Source organism: Callithrix jacchus, chromosome 16 (assembly GCF_049354715.1).
Source record: "Callithrix jacchus isolate 240 chromosome 16, calJac240_pri, whole genome shotgun sequence".
NCBI classification, from domain to species: Eukaryota; Metazoa; Chordata; class Mammalia; order Primates; family Cebidae; genus Callithrix; species Callithrix jacchus.
Genome location: NC_133517.1, coordinates 20,716,552 through 20,732,480, shown reverse-complemented (window position 1 = coordinate 20,732,480; position 15,929 = coordinate 20,716,552). Strand labels below are relative to the sequence as shown.

General features: G+C 37.5%; 1 long non-coding RNA gene across 2 annotated transcripts in view; it reads right to left on the bottom strand.

Moving 5' to 3' along the window:
* LOC144579701 (uncharacterized) overlaps nt 1-15,929 on the bottom strand; it is a 254,937-nt gene that overhangs the window by 234,175 nt on the left and 4,833 nt on the right. Inside the window, exons 2-3 of one of the 2 annotated variants that reach the window (XR_013527863.1) lie at nt 5,365-5,488; nt 1,161-2,277 (exon numbers count right to left, since the gene is read on the bottom strand). The exons of the other annotated variant lie outside the window; for it this stretch is intronic. This is a non-coding gene — a long non-coding RNA (uncharacterized LOC144579701). Of the gene's footprint in view, nt 1-1,160; nt 2,278-5,364; nt 5,489-15,929 lie in introns of those variants that run through there. 2 annotated transcript variants of the gene reach the window in all.

The following is a 15,929-nucleotide window of genomic DNA, read 5'->3' as shown; positions in this document are numbered from 1 at the left end:
GCATATTAAGAGGCCATGGACAGAGAAAACAACGGCTTTAATATGAGCCTCAAACCAAGGATTCAGTATCAGTTTAATATCTGAAATTTAGAGTACTGAAGTGGTTATTAACACGGGGGAAAGAAAATCACCAAAAAACAAACAAAACCCCCAATAAAACCCCAAATATTTTTAAATTGACATCAAGATAAAAATCACTGCATGTCCTTAGGATGCAGTAAAAGGAAAGTGGATTCCTGTTATATGTTGGGTCGCACTGAGTCTCTGGCACCATCCTTCATCTTCTAAACATCCCCAGTTACCTCAGGCCATTTCCTTCACCTTAAACATTAAGAGGCCATCAGGGTGGAGGCTTGAAATTGCTGGTGCTGAATAGTGATTGAGCTGCTTCCCTATACTATGTGCTGCACAATGAGAATAACATTCTTATGTATACCACATGTAGCAAATGTAGGTACATACGTATATCTTAAAAATATTTTTTGCAAATCTGAAAACTATTATAGCTCTATTTTAATATTATAATTATAGAAAAACATTACAGCACTGTCTTTTTAAGTAAATTCTATATTACAATGATTACGGGTATGAGCTCTCTTAAGGAAAGCTGAACAATATGGCTAGCAGTAAAAGAGTGAGAAAGAAAAAAGAAGAGAAAGGGAGGGAAGGGGAAAAGTGGAATAGCACTGTAGGGACTGTCCCAGCATTTAAAATTTTAAACTAAGAGAAACTAAGCTGATTTTTTTAATAAGAAGGTGAACCAGAGAGAGATTTTTGGTTTATGATTGAAAGCTAGATAGAGTAGATGTTCCTACTCCTGATACACTTCCCCTTTTTCTGCCAGTAGAAGAACCAGTTTCTGCACCCCAAGCCTCCCACTCTACCATCCTTAAAAAAATCTTTTTCCTTTTGTTTATTGTGGAGCTACCAATTACAGTCACAAACGCATTCTGAGAGATGGAAACACCACAAAAGAGCTATGTTAATTAAATTTACTTTCTGAAAAATTTGAATTAGGGAAAAAGTACTCAGGCATGGAAGGTGTTTTATAGCTGGATGAACCAATGGAGTCACCTCAAAAACAGGGTCCTCAAATTTCTGCAGCTAAGAGACACATTTTGGCAAGCTAATCTGTATTTTGCATTTTCTTGTTTAAGTTATGTGGTTTTTTGTTTTTTGTATTTTTTTGATTTTTTTTTCTTTCAATCAAAGAATTCTTAACTGTATCTCTGTGGATGCAGGGACCATATATAAATTCTCTATTTCACTCTCTGTGCGGTTTTGTACTTAATTCTCGGTAGGCATTCAACTATTTGCGGAATGATGAAACAGAATGGGTGAATAAGTGGATCCCCACTCCTAAAAAGGACTTCTTGCCCTTAAGATTTGAACAGTAATTTATATCTTAAATCTAAATAGTTGAGACTATGACAGAAATAAGTATATTAATATGAAAAGTTGGATTTACAATGGCAAAAAAATTAAAACAAATTTTAAAAATTACTTTTGTGTTTTCTATTACTTATTGTTCTATGTTACAGAAATGAAGTGTAATTTATACCCACTTCTTATTTTCATTGGCAAATTGATATTTTAATCAATAAGAAGTGACTGTTTATTGATATTTTAACATAGTTCATCTCATTCTAACTTCTGGGCATTATTGGATTATCTGCATGCATTATTTTATTTTTTCAGAGCCATCAATTTACTAAAATTTATTGCTACTTTTAATGTTTTTTGAGCATCTACACCAACAATTACTCAACTGGGTACACCTGCCTAATAAAAATTCATGATAATTTTCCAAGTACTTTGTAAAAGTTGTAGATTGTAAAAAAAGAAGAAAATCCATTTTCATCTTCTCTACTTAATTTTTTTTGCTAAAATTGATCTGCCTAGAATAAGTCTGTGGTCAAGGCTTCAGTTTGGTTTTCCTTTCCCACCTCCCCATCTCACAACCAAACTTATCTCATATTACAAAAGACAGGGTTATGTTTCACCCATCCAAACTCTTATCACAGTGCCTGACATCTTCTTTAAGCAATCACCACAAACCTTTGATAGGGCTTTTGTCTTTCCCTTTCTCATACATTTTTCCATCCTAGAAAAAGTGGGAGATTTAAAAATTGTATATTCTGCCTGTGCTGGAGTACTCTGAAGTCATGTATATTTGTAGAGTTGGATTAGAGAAGTAGTGACAATTTCCTTTTAAAGATGTATATCTTCTTCTTTCTCCCCAATTCTTTCCAAAGAAATTACTGATGCTGAGGAATCCTGAGAAGAAAGCAACAAACGTGTATCAGTAGTAAGTGTTGAAGGACATCCTAGATTATGTGATCTAGGTGAGAAACATTTGGAAAAGCTTTGTGCATACTCTCTCTCTCTCTCCCATCCCACCTATCTCAGAAATAGAAGAATAAAGATTTCTCAAAATTCATTCTCTTTTGCCTCTCTCACGCTCTCCTGCCCTTTCTGAATAATTTAGTCCAAAAGCCAGTAGGTAGGGTAGAACTTAGTAACACAAAGAGGGAAAGTAGGAATGCAAGTCCAGTGCCAAGTGTGGGAGCCTAGGCAGGGTGAAGAAAGCCTCTACACAGTGGCCCTGTACACACGCCAGAGCCTAAAAGGGGTGAGGCAGTTGTAGACATGGGGTGATGGAAGTGGTGATGATGAGCAGTTGGTATCTTGTAAGTGGGATTGATCATGTAAGTAAACATATTGAGGGTGATGGAATCAAGTTTCTCACTGTTAGAGAAAGGAGTTCTATATATACATAGGCATACGGGTATATATACATATATATGTAAATGTGCATTTCTAATTAAACTTTACTTTTTAGGTTTGCTTATCAATTTCTACAATATATTTAAGTTTCTTTGATAAATAATATGCTGATAATGATTGTATTATAATTCAGATAAAAAATATTAGGTCTTATGATCACAAAGAATATTTTAAAAATTCAATTATATGCATATTCTATTGCCATTTTACTATCAATAAAAACCTTCAAGAATTAAAATATGTTAAGATAAAATTACATGGTAAAATGGAATGGAAATATGAGGTCAAAGAGAAAATGGAACAATGTAAAATTTCTGATAATTGAAGAACAGCTTATTCATATATTTTTTGAATTGACAATCCTGCATGTTCTACACATGTACCCCAGAACCTAAAGTGCATTAAAATATATTAAAAAAAAAGAAAAAAAATTGATGGTGGTGGGCATAAAGCTGCTATAGTATTTAGATTATATTGGATACCTAAATTATAAATAATATTACCATTTTGTTATCATACATCAATAATTAAAACAGCCCAGAAGTCACATCTTTTGAAACTAGTTACTTTATGCTGAAAACATTTTATATCAACTTAAAAATGGACAGAAGGATAAATGAATTTCCAAAAAAAATGTTAAAAGGCAAGCAAGCAGCCCCTAAAGGTAAATATTTTATTCTCATTTATTATACAACTAGGAAAATGGAAATTCACAAAAATTAATGTTCTCCAGATCACAGTCATAAGTGATGAAACTGGGAGAGTCTGTTTGACTCTGAACATGTAAATTTTTTCTGGGCTTTCACTTCCCCAGCTTTTACTTGCTCCATTCCACTTCCTGTTCAGCTTGTCTTTCCAACTGTTGACCCAGCTGACCCACAGCGGCCCTAAGACCACCACTAGCTACTTGGCTGTAGACTTACAGAGACAGTAGCTGCACAGAAGCCACAGCTTCTCAGACACCTCTCTATGGGCTCCCCCTTCACAGACTAGTTTGGCCACTGGGTATGCTGTGCTTCACAAGTTCTCCGCAAGCTTCAGCGTGAGTGTCCACCTGCCATAGTGCTTCAGGTAGCCTGGTTAAGGCTTTATCTCAGATCCTCCAAATTTCCCTTCTGCACTTTCACTTCCCCAGCTCCTCCCTCAATTGGTAAAGTCTAGTTCCTATAATAAATCCTTTATTCCCATAATATGTATGATGGCTCTTCTTCCTAACACCATTACAGTTACCTAAAGTAATTCTAGAGTAATAAAATCTTATTATTAATGATCTAAAACTTTTTTCTTGCTCTGCCTAGATTGGAAGACATTTACGTTCCCATTGTAAGTAACAAATTGCCCAATGGTAGTCTATGACATTCAGTAGAAAAACACTACTTAAAGTATCATCTAGAATCACTTGGAAAGACTTTCCATGTCCAAGTGGTTGCTACCACAGAACAGTTTAGTGGCAGTAAGTAAAATTATCATTGATTGCCTGATTGTTTCTCAATGTGAGGGGGAACTTGGAAGGAAAAACATGAGATTAGGGCCTTACATTCCCAGCTCAAGCTCTTGCTAAGGAACCAAAGGTGTTTAAAATGGTCCTAAAGGTGACTTTTATCTTCTGTAACTACAGAATTGAGGTTTCTAAAAACAAAATGCAAAATCTAATATTGTGGGTGGCTAACATGCAATACAAATCAAATTCACAACTTCTCAAGGGTCTCTTAAGGCATTGACTTGAAAAAAGAGTAAGACCCCGAATTTTGAAAGGGGAACATTTAAAGAAATTCTGATAGAGCTGAGAACTTCAAACCCTAAATTCTACAGAAATTGCCTTGGCAATTAAAGCAACATTTCTACCCCTCTCTGAGATTAGTCTCCTATTGTCTGAAGTAAAATGTCTCTTCAGAATACCATCAACCTTCCTCAAGATCTACTCCCATCACCTCTCATTGCTTCTAGGTCTATGAACAGATGCAAATACCAGATTACTCTAGGGGTTCAGCTATGAAGTATGACCTCATGATGATGTACATACACAACAAAATAACTGCAATATGGTGCTAAATTCTAATTGACAAAAACCTGGTGAATATGGGTGGCATTGTATTCTACAAGTATTGGATCAGGTTAAAGAAACCTAAAGTTGGAAAGCCATAACTTGTTAATATGGATGCATTAAGCAGAGGTCGTGCACTCGGTGTACTGATTTGAGGTGATGGGAATCACTCTACCTAGTTGCTTAGTCGGTTAACTAAATCTTAGACCTGAAAGTGGCTTACACTGAAAATGAATTTAAGGTACCAGAACTTTTTTTGTATATTTGCAAAATTGTGCTAGCACATTTTTTAAAAAGGGACAGATACAGTATCTGTTACAATTATTTAATTCTCCTGTTTTAGCCTAAACTCAGTCCCACACAATAAGCAAATAAATTGGCATGGAATTATGGTCCCATAAAAATTTATTTGCAAAACCAAGCAGTCAACCTGTGGGCTACAGTTTACTGACCCCTGCTAGAGGAAGACATCCAGAGATTTAGGGAGCTCAGATTGCTGGAATGAATTTATCAGGTAAGACCTGTTCACTCACACTCCAAGTCTCCTGGGAAGTTCCACTGGACATTCTCTTCTCTGAGGGTTTGACAAATGCACTGATGAGGGGAGCACCAGCATCCCTGAAGAGCTCTCAATCAGCTCTTTTCTGAAGATCATGACTAGCAATAAAAAAAATGCTCTCATCAAAAATTTTTTCCCTAAAAACAGCACCTTTGATTCAGTAGAAACAATGGGATCTCTGACTAGTAGGGAACAAGTTGCAACAACCTTCGTATCTGGCCATGTTTCTTCCCCTTGATTCTCAGTGGGCTTTCTGAGGCTAATCCCTAAAAGATGACAGAGTATCTGTGCTGCTTTATTGGGACATCTGTCTTCGAAGCTCTAAACCATCAGATGAGTATGCTAATTTCCCTGACAACACCATGCTGTGAGTAAACTCAGGGCACATGGAGAGGCCTAGTGCAGGTGAGGTCTCAGCCAACAGCCTGTGCCTACCAGCAGACATGTGGGTAACAGAACCTTCAGGTGATTCGTGCTCCCAGCTGTTAAGTAACCAAGAGCTTCTGAGTTATCCTGAGTGAGGCCCCAGACATCACGGAGGAAGCATGCGAGCAATCCCTGATGTGTACTTTCTCTATCTCTGACCCACAGAATCTGAAACCATAACAAAATTGCCATGATTTTATATCACTGAGTTTAGGGTTTTTGTTACTGGAACAGAAGAAATGTCACTGACAAGTGGTAATCTGAATGTCTTAATGCACAGAGATCTTTGGTTTGGGGTAAGTGATCATGGTGTTCCTAGAATGAAAATAGGCAAACTACTAAAGTCTTATTTCATTTGTGTAAACAGAAAAACTCTTAAGTTTGGGCAATAAAAGTTTGACTTGACTCACCCTAAATTATGGTTCCTCAACAAATTCTTTTATTTGAATCAGTTCACGGATCAAATAAAAAGCGTAAGACCTCCATTGAATGATGGAGAGACCAGGCCCTCGGAAGGAAAGATATTGCCACACTGCTAAAAATGTATACCGAGTCTTCTCCAAAACAATGTGCAGTCACTGTCATTTGGTGAAAAAGAAATACCAGAAAGTTATAGAAATTAGGCAGTGAATATAGCTTTGGCTTAGATCCATCTCATGGTGGGATCAGTGGTCCCTGAATACACCCGACAATTTTTACTCAGTTCAAGAATACATATGAGTAAATGATGATTTGCTCAGTTGCAGAATATAGTTAGAATGAACATATTCAGCAATTTGAAGAATTCTCATATTGGTTCCTTGACCTTGAGAATGAGGGCTATTGTAGGAAGAAAGATTAAATGAAAATCTCCAGAACTGCCTCTACTTAAAAAAACAAAAGTAAACCAAAAGCAATGCAAAATTCATAGAGAAAATGCAGATATTAGTGCCTCATCAAGGACATAAAGAATACAGATAATTCCTATCATATCCCCATTTAATTTGCCTAAATGGCTTACTCAGAGGACAGATCTTAAAGAACGACAGTATAATATTATACGATTAATAAGATGATGATTCAAATTGCAGTTGCTGTTCCAGATGTAGGTTATTTGCTGCAGCACATCAACACATTATCTGGCAATTAATCTGGTAAGTGAAGTCTGCTTTCACCTGGCAGGGCCAGTAATACACATTCACTGCCCTACACATATGAAATCTTCAGCTGTCATAATAATCCAGTCAAGAGACCTTTATCATTTCTTCATTCCACAAGATAACACCTTGGTCCACTAAATTAATGTTATCATGCTGATTGGACTTTGTGAAGAGACAATTATACTTTCTTAAACACCTTGTTAGACACACATATGCCATCTTGATGAAATTTTTAGGAGTCCAGGGGGCATAGTTCAAGCAAAACAAGTTGCTGCACCCAATTTCTCCTACATTAAAAAAAGAGGCACGACATCTGGTGGTTCTCTTTAGATTTGGGAGGCAACATATTCCTCATTTGGGCCTGATAGTCCATTTAGGCCTGATACTGATACTCATTTAGGCCTAATACTATTTACTGAGTAAATCAGAAGGCTTACAGTTTTCAGAAGGGTCCAGAGCAAGTCCAGGCTCTGAACAAGTTCAGGCTGTTATGAAAGTCGTTCTGCTACTTTATTTATTTGACCAATCAGATGTATAGTGACTAAACTATCTATGGAAGATAGAGATGCTGTATGGAGTCATTAAAAGGTCCATCAATATATATCATAGAACAAAGGTTTAAGAACAACTATTTCTGTATGTAACTATTCTCCTCTTGAGAAACAACTTTTGGCTTATTTCAGGACCCTCATGGAAACAAGACACTTGACCACAGCCACCAAATTACCATGCATGCACCATTAACTCAGTCTGATGCACCAACCCATAAAGTTGAATGTACACCGAAGCACTCTATAATTAAGTAGAACTATCACAGATCAGGCTCAAGAAAGTCCTCAAGGCATAAGGAATTTCCATGAACAAGTGGATCAGACTACCAGGGTTTATATTCCTGCTATTTTACCTCCTCCTTCTCAACCCACAACCATTTTCTATGATCTACTGACTTAAAAAGAAAAGAGAAAATCTCAGCTTGATTTACAGAGAGTGCTGCATAAAATACTGGCACCATCCAAAAGTATTTGCAATACTACAGCCCTATGCAGAAGGGTCCCTGAAGAAGGGTTGTTAAAGGAAATGCTCTGAGAAGACATAACTTCAGGCAATGTACCTGGTGGTTTGTTCCTCCTGGAAGGAGAGATGGCCGGAAGTATGGATCTACACCGATTTATGAGTAGTGGCTAACAGTTTGATTGTATGCTGAGGTTATGTAGAAGAAAAATAATTGGATAAGTGTTGACAAGGAGATCTAGGGAGGAGGTATATAGATAGACCTCTCCAACTGAGCATAAAATGTAAATATATTTTTGTTCCATGTGAATTGCTGCCCAAAGAACAGCCTCGGCAGAGGAAGATCATGTTAAGTAGCCTTCTTCCTTGGCTATTCCTGTTTTTGACCAATGGACTCATAAAAAAAATGTCCATGGTAGTAGGGATGGGTATTCCACATCTGCATGTCATTAATTTTCCAAAACCTATATTTTTGTATGTAAAATAGAGATTACAAAAGTATCTACTCCAAAGGGCTGTTGTGATGTTTAAATGAAAAAAAAATGCATAAAAGACCTTAGAACAGTAAATGGCATACATGAAATGATTAATGCATATTGAATGGTTTTACTTATTTATTTTATTTATTATTGATTGATTAATTGATCAATTGATCTACCCAACAAATATGTGTTAAGCACCAACGATGTTAAAGACCTTGTGTGAGGTTACAGCAGTGAAGTAGACAGGCAACATCTCTACCTTTACATGTTGGCATTCTGGTGAAGAGCAACTCATTACAATAAATTATTATTTAATGATAATGTCATAAGTGCCATCAAAATGAAGTTAATATACTGAATAGGCAAAGAATAGGTTGTACTGACCTAGACTGGGGAATCAGAAACTACTTTCCTAAGTAAATGATGCTTAATTTTAGTTCAGAAGGAGATTTAGAATTTAGCTAGTCCAAGGAGGTATAGATGTCAAAAAGCAGGTGGAAGAAGAATTATCTGTAAAGATTGAAAGAGAACCAGGATCATTCACTGAACCAAATTGCAGACTATATTGGAATGAGATCAGGGATGACAAGGAGAGATGAGGCTAGGGTCTAGTCACTGAGGACCATGTAAACTTAAGGTTAAGGAGTTGGCATTTTATTCAAAAAACAATGTGATAGCATTGTAGGGATTCAAAGCATTGTAGTAACTTGATTCAATTTGTATTTAAAAAAATTATCACTATGGTTGTAGTGTGGACAATGAATGGATGAATGAATGAGGCAAGAGGAAATCTGAGGACATGCAGATGAATGGTGGATGATGTTGTCTTGGACTAAGTGATGGCTGTAGAGAATAGAAGGAGACAGATTAAGATGGGTTTTAACGGAGTATTTACATGACTTAGAAGCAAAGTTGGCTCCTCAGTTTGGAACATAGGTCACTGGATGGATGATGATGCTTTACGAAAGGAGCAGATGTGGTAACTATGGTCAAAAGTTGTTTGGACATGCTAAGTTCCAGGTGCTTGTGAAACAACCATGTGGGCTGTTTAAAAGACATGTGATGGGAGGCTACATCTTAAGGAAAGCTGGAACCAACACATTTAGGAGCTTTTCCATAGACATTATGTGTAAAGCACAAAGTTTACCTGTTTAGAATTTGTGGTGAAAAGAGAGGAGCCTCTGGGATTGAGCCCTTTGACATTTAGTGGCCAAGTAGAGGAAGAACTGCCCAAGGAGACCAAGAAGCAACCAGAGAAGCAATAGGACATTCATAGGAGCCCAGAGAAGGAAGTATCCCAGAAACTGAGAGTGCTGCTGAGAGGGCAAGTAGGACATGCACTGAAAAACAACAGTGAGTCCAGCACCATGGAATTGTGTTATTCCTCCCGGTTACATTGCAGAAGTCTAGTTCCTTCTCCAGGCTTCAATCCCCTGGAGTCCTTTAAGGCTCCTAGGATGCTGCTTCATATAATAAGAAACATGCTCCTACCCTGCTTCTAATTACATATGAATACATGGACCACAAAATAATGCTACCTGTGCTTCCAGTAGCTTAGAGAAATTTTAGCAAAATCATTTTTTCTTTCTTTAATAGCCTTTATTTTCCAAGGTGTCAAGTTTTAAAGGAAGTAAAAGAGAGAAAAGAGAGGTAGAATCATAGGAAAAATGAATGGCTACTCATCTAAAAATTATTCCTTCTCTCTCACACTAACTCTTTATCCTCTGAACAAGCTCATATTTCATATGGCCCCAAATCTCTTATCTGAGTGGACTCATGGAAGTCCCATCCTTCTTTCCCTTCAATAAACTGATAAATCCTTACAGCAAACACAATTGAAGCTGTCAAAATGAGGTCCCTGCTAGACACAATTGAGATGATTACTTTCTAAAATAAATACCTTTCTGATGTTTTGCATTCAGGATTTTTCCTTCAAATTAAAACTTCACACACACACACACACACACACACACACACACACACACACACACACATATATATATATATATACTGACCCAACATCTAGAGATATCTTTTAGAAATGAGCTAAACTGCAAGGTAAGCTTCAATAGAAAGGATCTGTTAATGTATTATAAATAGTGAGTTATATAAACACATACAGTAGAAACATACAACTCATATTCATGCCAATAAATTAGAAATCATTTGCTTGCACTAACTAGTTCTGGAACTTGGTCAAGTTCATGGGACTACTGTTCAGATAAAATACAGACGAGAATATTTAGCTCAGTGATCAGCACAGAGTAGGTACTCAATAAGTATTAATTTCATTTCATTTTAAAAATATCAGTTCTCTAATTATCATTCATTCATCAAATATTTATTGATAATCTACAGAATGCCATGAACTCTGCAAAGTATTACATATACATTGGTGGAAAGAGACAGATAGACATGGTGCCTGTTGTCACAGAGGTTACAAAAGACATGTGCAAAGTGAAAATAATACTCAGCTCACTGGATTGTCAACGGGTCACGTGAGATAGCATTTGAAACTGCATCAAGTCAGAAAAACTTTTTTGTTCATTTTCAGACTTTTATTTATAAAATAATTATGTTCTGATTCCTGAGTCAGAGATGCCGAGAAAAATAGGAGGATAGAATTCCTATCTTCACTTTAATTTCTGTGTGAGTTTCAGAAGGCTCCTTACAACATTGTGTTTGTCTTGGCACAGGGGTTGTGTAAGTGCTAGAGGGGGCTGTGAGTTTTGCTGAGCCTGGCAGTAAGAATTTAGGTAAGGAACAGATGTCCAGATTGCTCAGAACTGATAAAGAAGAAGCAAAAACAAAGTGACATGGGAAATAATAAAGGGATTTTGAGGTCTTGGCACACCCAAAGGCAAGAAGAAGTTCTGAAAAGCAGGAAGAGGAAATTCCAAGTTAGCCTTTATATCTTTCTAGAGCAGGAATCCAGCCTGTAAAGAGGAGAGGGGAGAGTGAAGAGAAGACACAACATGTCTAGAAATGAAAGTTTCTGAGGTTCCTGGAAATGCAGAAGGCATATGTGTTGATATTTGTCCATTCATATATGTCCTGACTGACCAGTCACTGTCACAGGAACATCTTTAAGAATAGGCTGGAAGGGACACCATTCTTCCCTAATTAACCAGATGTCTACTTACATTCCTAGATAAGAAAATGAGCCAGGAATAATCCCAGCTACTTAGGAGGTTGAGGTGGGAGAATCACTTGAACTCAGGAGTTGGAGACCAGCCTGGGCAACACAGAGAGAATATGTCTCTAAAAAGCAAAGAAAAGGCTGGGTGCAGTGGCTCAAGCCTGTAATCCCAGCACTTTGGGAGGCTGAGGCAGGTGGATCATGAGGTCAAGAGATTGAGACCATCTTGGCCGACATGGTGAAACCCTGTCTCTACTAAAAATACAAAAATTAGCTGGGCGTGGTGGCGTGCACCTGTAGTCCCAGCTACTTGGGGGGCTGAGGCAGGAGAATTGCTTGAACCCGGGAGGCAGAGGTTGCAGGGACCCAAGATTGTGCCACTACACTCCAGCCTGGTGCCTGGCAACAGAGTGAAACTCTGTCTCCAAAATAAAAAGCAAAGAAAAAAAATTAGATGACTTATGTCACTTATTTTTTTTTTTGAAGATGATGACTATATTTTGAAAATATTCTACGCTCTTTGTTCAGAAGAAATTTTTGGCAGCTGACTTAGCATGGGAAACTCCAAAGCCTGACTGGAATAAAAGATGTGAGTTGAGTTGCTCTGTATTATAAAGGCAGGAGGTATTTGATGTTTGCAGAGGACAATTCTGGAGGGACAGTAGAACCAAAGAGGCTGGACTTTGTCAGAGGGAAGCATAAGAAAATTCCTCTTGCCATGTGGGCCAAGAGGACTGGAGGATATAAAATGTCAAGAATTTTTTGAGTGGGATCCCACGTTCTGTACGATATGACCCCCCTTCCCGAAGAAATCTGCCACAGAGACTTTGGTTCCTGCTATGTTTGGGTTTCTTGCAGAAACAAGTGAAGGTACAGAGTGCTGCCTTTTGGTTACCAGCTGCTGAAGGGCCAAAACAGATCGTGCACACGCAGACACAAATGCCAGGAAGCCCCTGGCTGATGTCTGGGTTAAGTGTGTGTATACCCATCTTAGCTCTATTGCAACCCTGGCAAGTAGACAATTAGATGCTTTTTCAGAATCATTACAAATCAATTTTCTCATTCATTAGTGCTATGTTTGTTCATAAAGCAGAATATTCAAAATTTCCAACATATGTATTATGAATTGCTTTTATAAATGTCAAAATTTAGCAATCCTTCTTGGTGGAAAAAATGCCAGACTTCAGGGAAGAAAGGAGAAAGAGACAGAATAACCACGGAAATGTTAGTTATTAGAAAGCTGCAGGAACAAATAAAAGGCCTTAGAAAATCTTGAGGGAATTAATTTGATCATTTTCCAGTGAAGTTTTGGAGAAGAAAGCAGGGGATAGGGAGAAAGCTGGGAACAGAGCTCACACAATGAGGAGTCAGACAGGAAAGGGGAGAGAAAGAGCAAGTCATGTTTTTCTCATCTTTAAAGAAAGGTGTGGCTAGGAAAGGGTCCAGAGTGAATCCAAATGGCAACTGGCCCAAGTGGAGTCCCTGCTAAGAGGATGGAACCACCAGGCAAGGGCAGCATGATAGGCTGAGCAAGTAAAATGTTAGTGTGAAGGAAAAATGGAAAAGTGATCCCAACCCCCTTCTGCAGCAGATAGCTTTTGCTGAATGAAATGTATACCTACTTGATGGAAAAGCTTAACATTCCTAAAAAAATGCTTTAGTAGTTTTCTGATTTTATGGGATTTAGATTTGTTTGGAGAAACTAGTTATGTACCCTCGTTGTCCTCTGTCAGGCAAGAGTTGAATGATTTTAAACTTTTCTTTTAGTTATCTGACAAGGCTTAGGTAGCATTCTCTATGTTTCTAATCAGAGTAAATGTTTGTATTGACCTCCTAGAGGCTTTCCTTGTGGCAATATTGTAATAAAACCTGACTCATGAAGAATTGTTTTATTTAACATTAGAATCACGTAACAGTGTGATTGCTGTATTCTGAGAAGCAGAGAGGCTAGTGTTACTATAGGTATTTTGCTAATTTGCTTTTATTCATCTTGGATTGTACTCTCATTAGCAAAACACCTATAATAACACTAGCCTCTCTGCTTCTGAGGTAATACAACTGCAAGATTAATAAATGAAAGCACCATCACCACCTAGGTGCTATTTGCCTCCAGCATATTTCTGTAGCATCCTAGTGGATACTGACTCTATTTTGTCACCCAGATTCTCCATCAGTATGGAAGGACCTTTGCTCCAAGCTCTGGGATTGCCTCATCAGCTGCTTCAGAACTCACTCTCAGCTAAAGAGAAGCCCATCACTTGTGGACACCTCCCTTTTCCTGCAGGTAGCCAGAACCAGTGACATTAAGACCTGAACCCTGCACCTCATCTTGGGACAATTATAAGGGCCATCTGAGTTTCAGATATTCTCGAGGACTTAGCTGAGTCTTTTGGTGATGCTGTGTCCTAGTTCAGCTTCTCTCTCTGCCTGTTTCCTTCCCGTCAGCATCCTTTATGCTGATCCTAAGAGCCTGTCATAAAACACTATTTTATGATAATATCCCTCTCAGAGTCTGTTTCCTGGTACTGAACTATAACAGAGGTCTTTGCTTCTCAGAGTACTGACCTAACCTAATTTTTTTTTAATGTTTCTGACTCTAGAAAACATTTCTTTAGTGAACAGAGGTGGATGGGGAGTGGGGCTAGAGGAGGGAATGGTTCTCATTAAAAGGACTTCTCAGGGAGGGAGTCCTGTGCTTTTTGTCCCCAGAAATCTGGGGTCAGGGCTAACAGGAAAATGAAATGTTGGAAAAGCCTGTGTGAGTCAGAGACAGAGAAAGAGTGAATCTCAAAATTTGGCATGGGAAATAGGGTCAGATTGTGAGAATGAGCTAAGGTTTAGCATGGGATTGTGATTTTATAAATCACAGTATTCAAAACTCAAGTGTGTATAAGCAATGCCAAGACTGTTAAACAAGAAATGACAAAACTCTCCAATCTTTTCCTTCCTCTTGGAGATAATCAGAGCCATCTGTTCCACCATTTTTGAAGCTGCTTCAAAATAATTATATTCAGGTTTTACCTAAAATTATACTTTATTAAAAAAAGGTTTAAATGAAACTACACTCTATTGTTGGGTGTCACTTTGCTCATTCAACAGCATTTTATTTAATAAGATTTTTGCCTGCCATGTCTATATGTGTCCTGTACCAGACTGCGAGCTAGGTCATCACTACAAACTGGCTTTATAGGAGAAAAGAAGAACTAAAGCAAAGAGAAAACAACTAAAATCGTTTAAATTGTAAAGAACGACAGAATAAGTGGAAGCATTTGTGATTTAAGATATCTTTAGTCAACTTCGGTGCCTGCATCTACGATGCCTCACTATTTACTATGTGCCAAATTAAACAATAACTTTCAGGCTTACAGCAGTCTCAGTGTATGTGATTATTGCAATCTCAGCTGCAGTCAGTCTGAAGAGTCGCCTTAAGGAAAGAAGAAAGCAGCCTATTTTATATTTTAATTGGGTGGAAGTAATAGATCAATAAGCTAACACTTCAGCTGGGCTGAATTTGTCTGATCAACTTGTTTCTGCTTATACCCTTTGCCAGTGGAGCAGAAGGTGCTCAACTGTGAAAAAAAAGAAGCCCCAGGCATTTTCATTTATATATATATATATATATGTGTGTATGTATATGTGTATATATATATATACATATATGTGTGTATGTATATGTGTGTGTATATATATACATATATACATATACATACACACATATATATACATATACATACATATACATATATATACATATACACACACATTTATATATATATATATATATATATATATATATATGTATATATATTTTCTTTTTACTCCTAACAATTTAATTCTCATAAATCTATAGGGAAGGTAGTCTTATATTTTTCAGATGGAAAACTTGACACCAGCCTCAGAGCTACACAAGGGCCATGGAGAGCCAAGGTCATGGCAGAGCCTCAATTGCCTCCATAGGGAGCAGCTATGGACAACTTAAGGTAACAACTGGATCCATGAAGATGGAAGCAAGAATGAGCAGGTGAGTAAAGGGTTAGGGAAAGAAAACTCTTAAGAGGGCAAGGTGGTAGGGGAAAATGGTGACTCCACAGTTCGGCCTAAGAGCTGAATAAGCACAGGTGTCCTGGAATTCTTTTGAGTCTTGGTTTTCTTTTATGTAAAGAGGAATAATAATATCTACATCAGAGATTGGTTTGGAGGATTAGATGAAACAATGTATGTAAAACATGGAGCCTACATTTCTTTCTTCTTCCTTCTTTTCTTTCCTTCCACTTCTTCATAATTTTGCCCAGGGGTGGTCTTAATTCTAACTGAAGGTAATGGGAAATAAAAGTTAGTTATC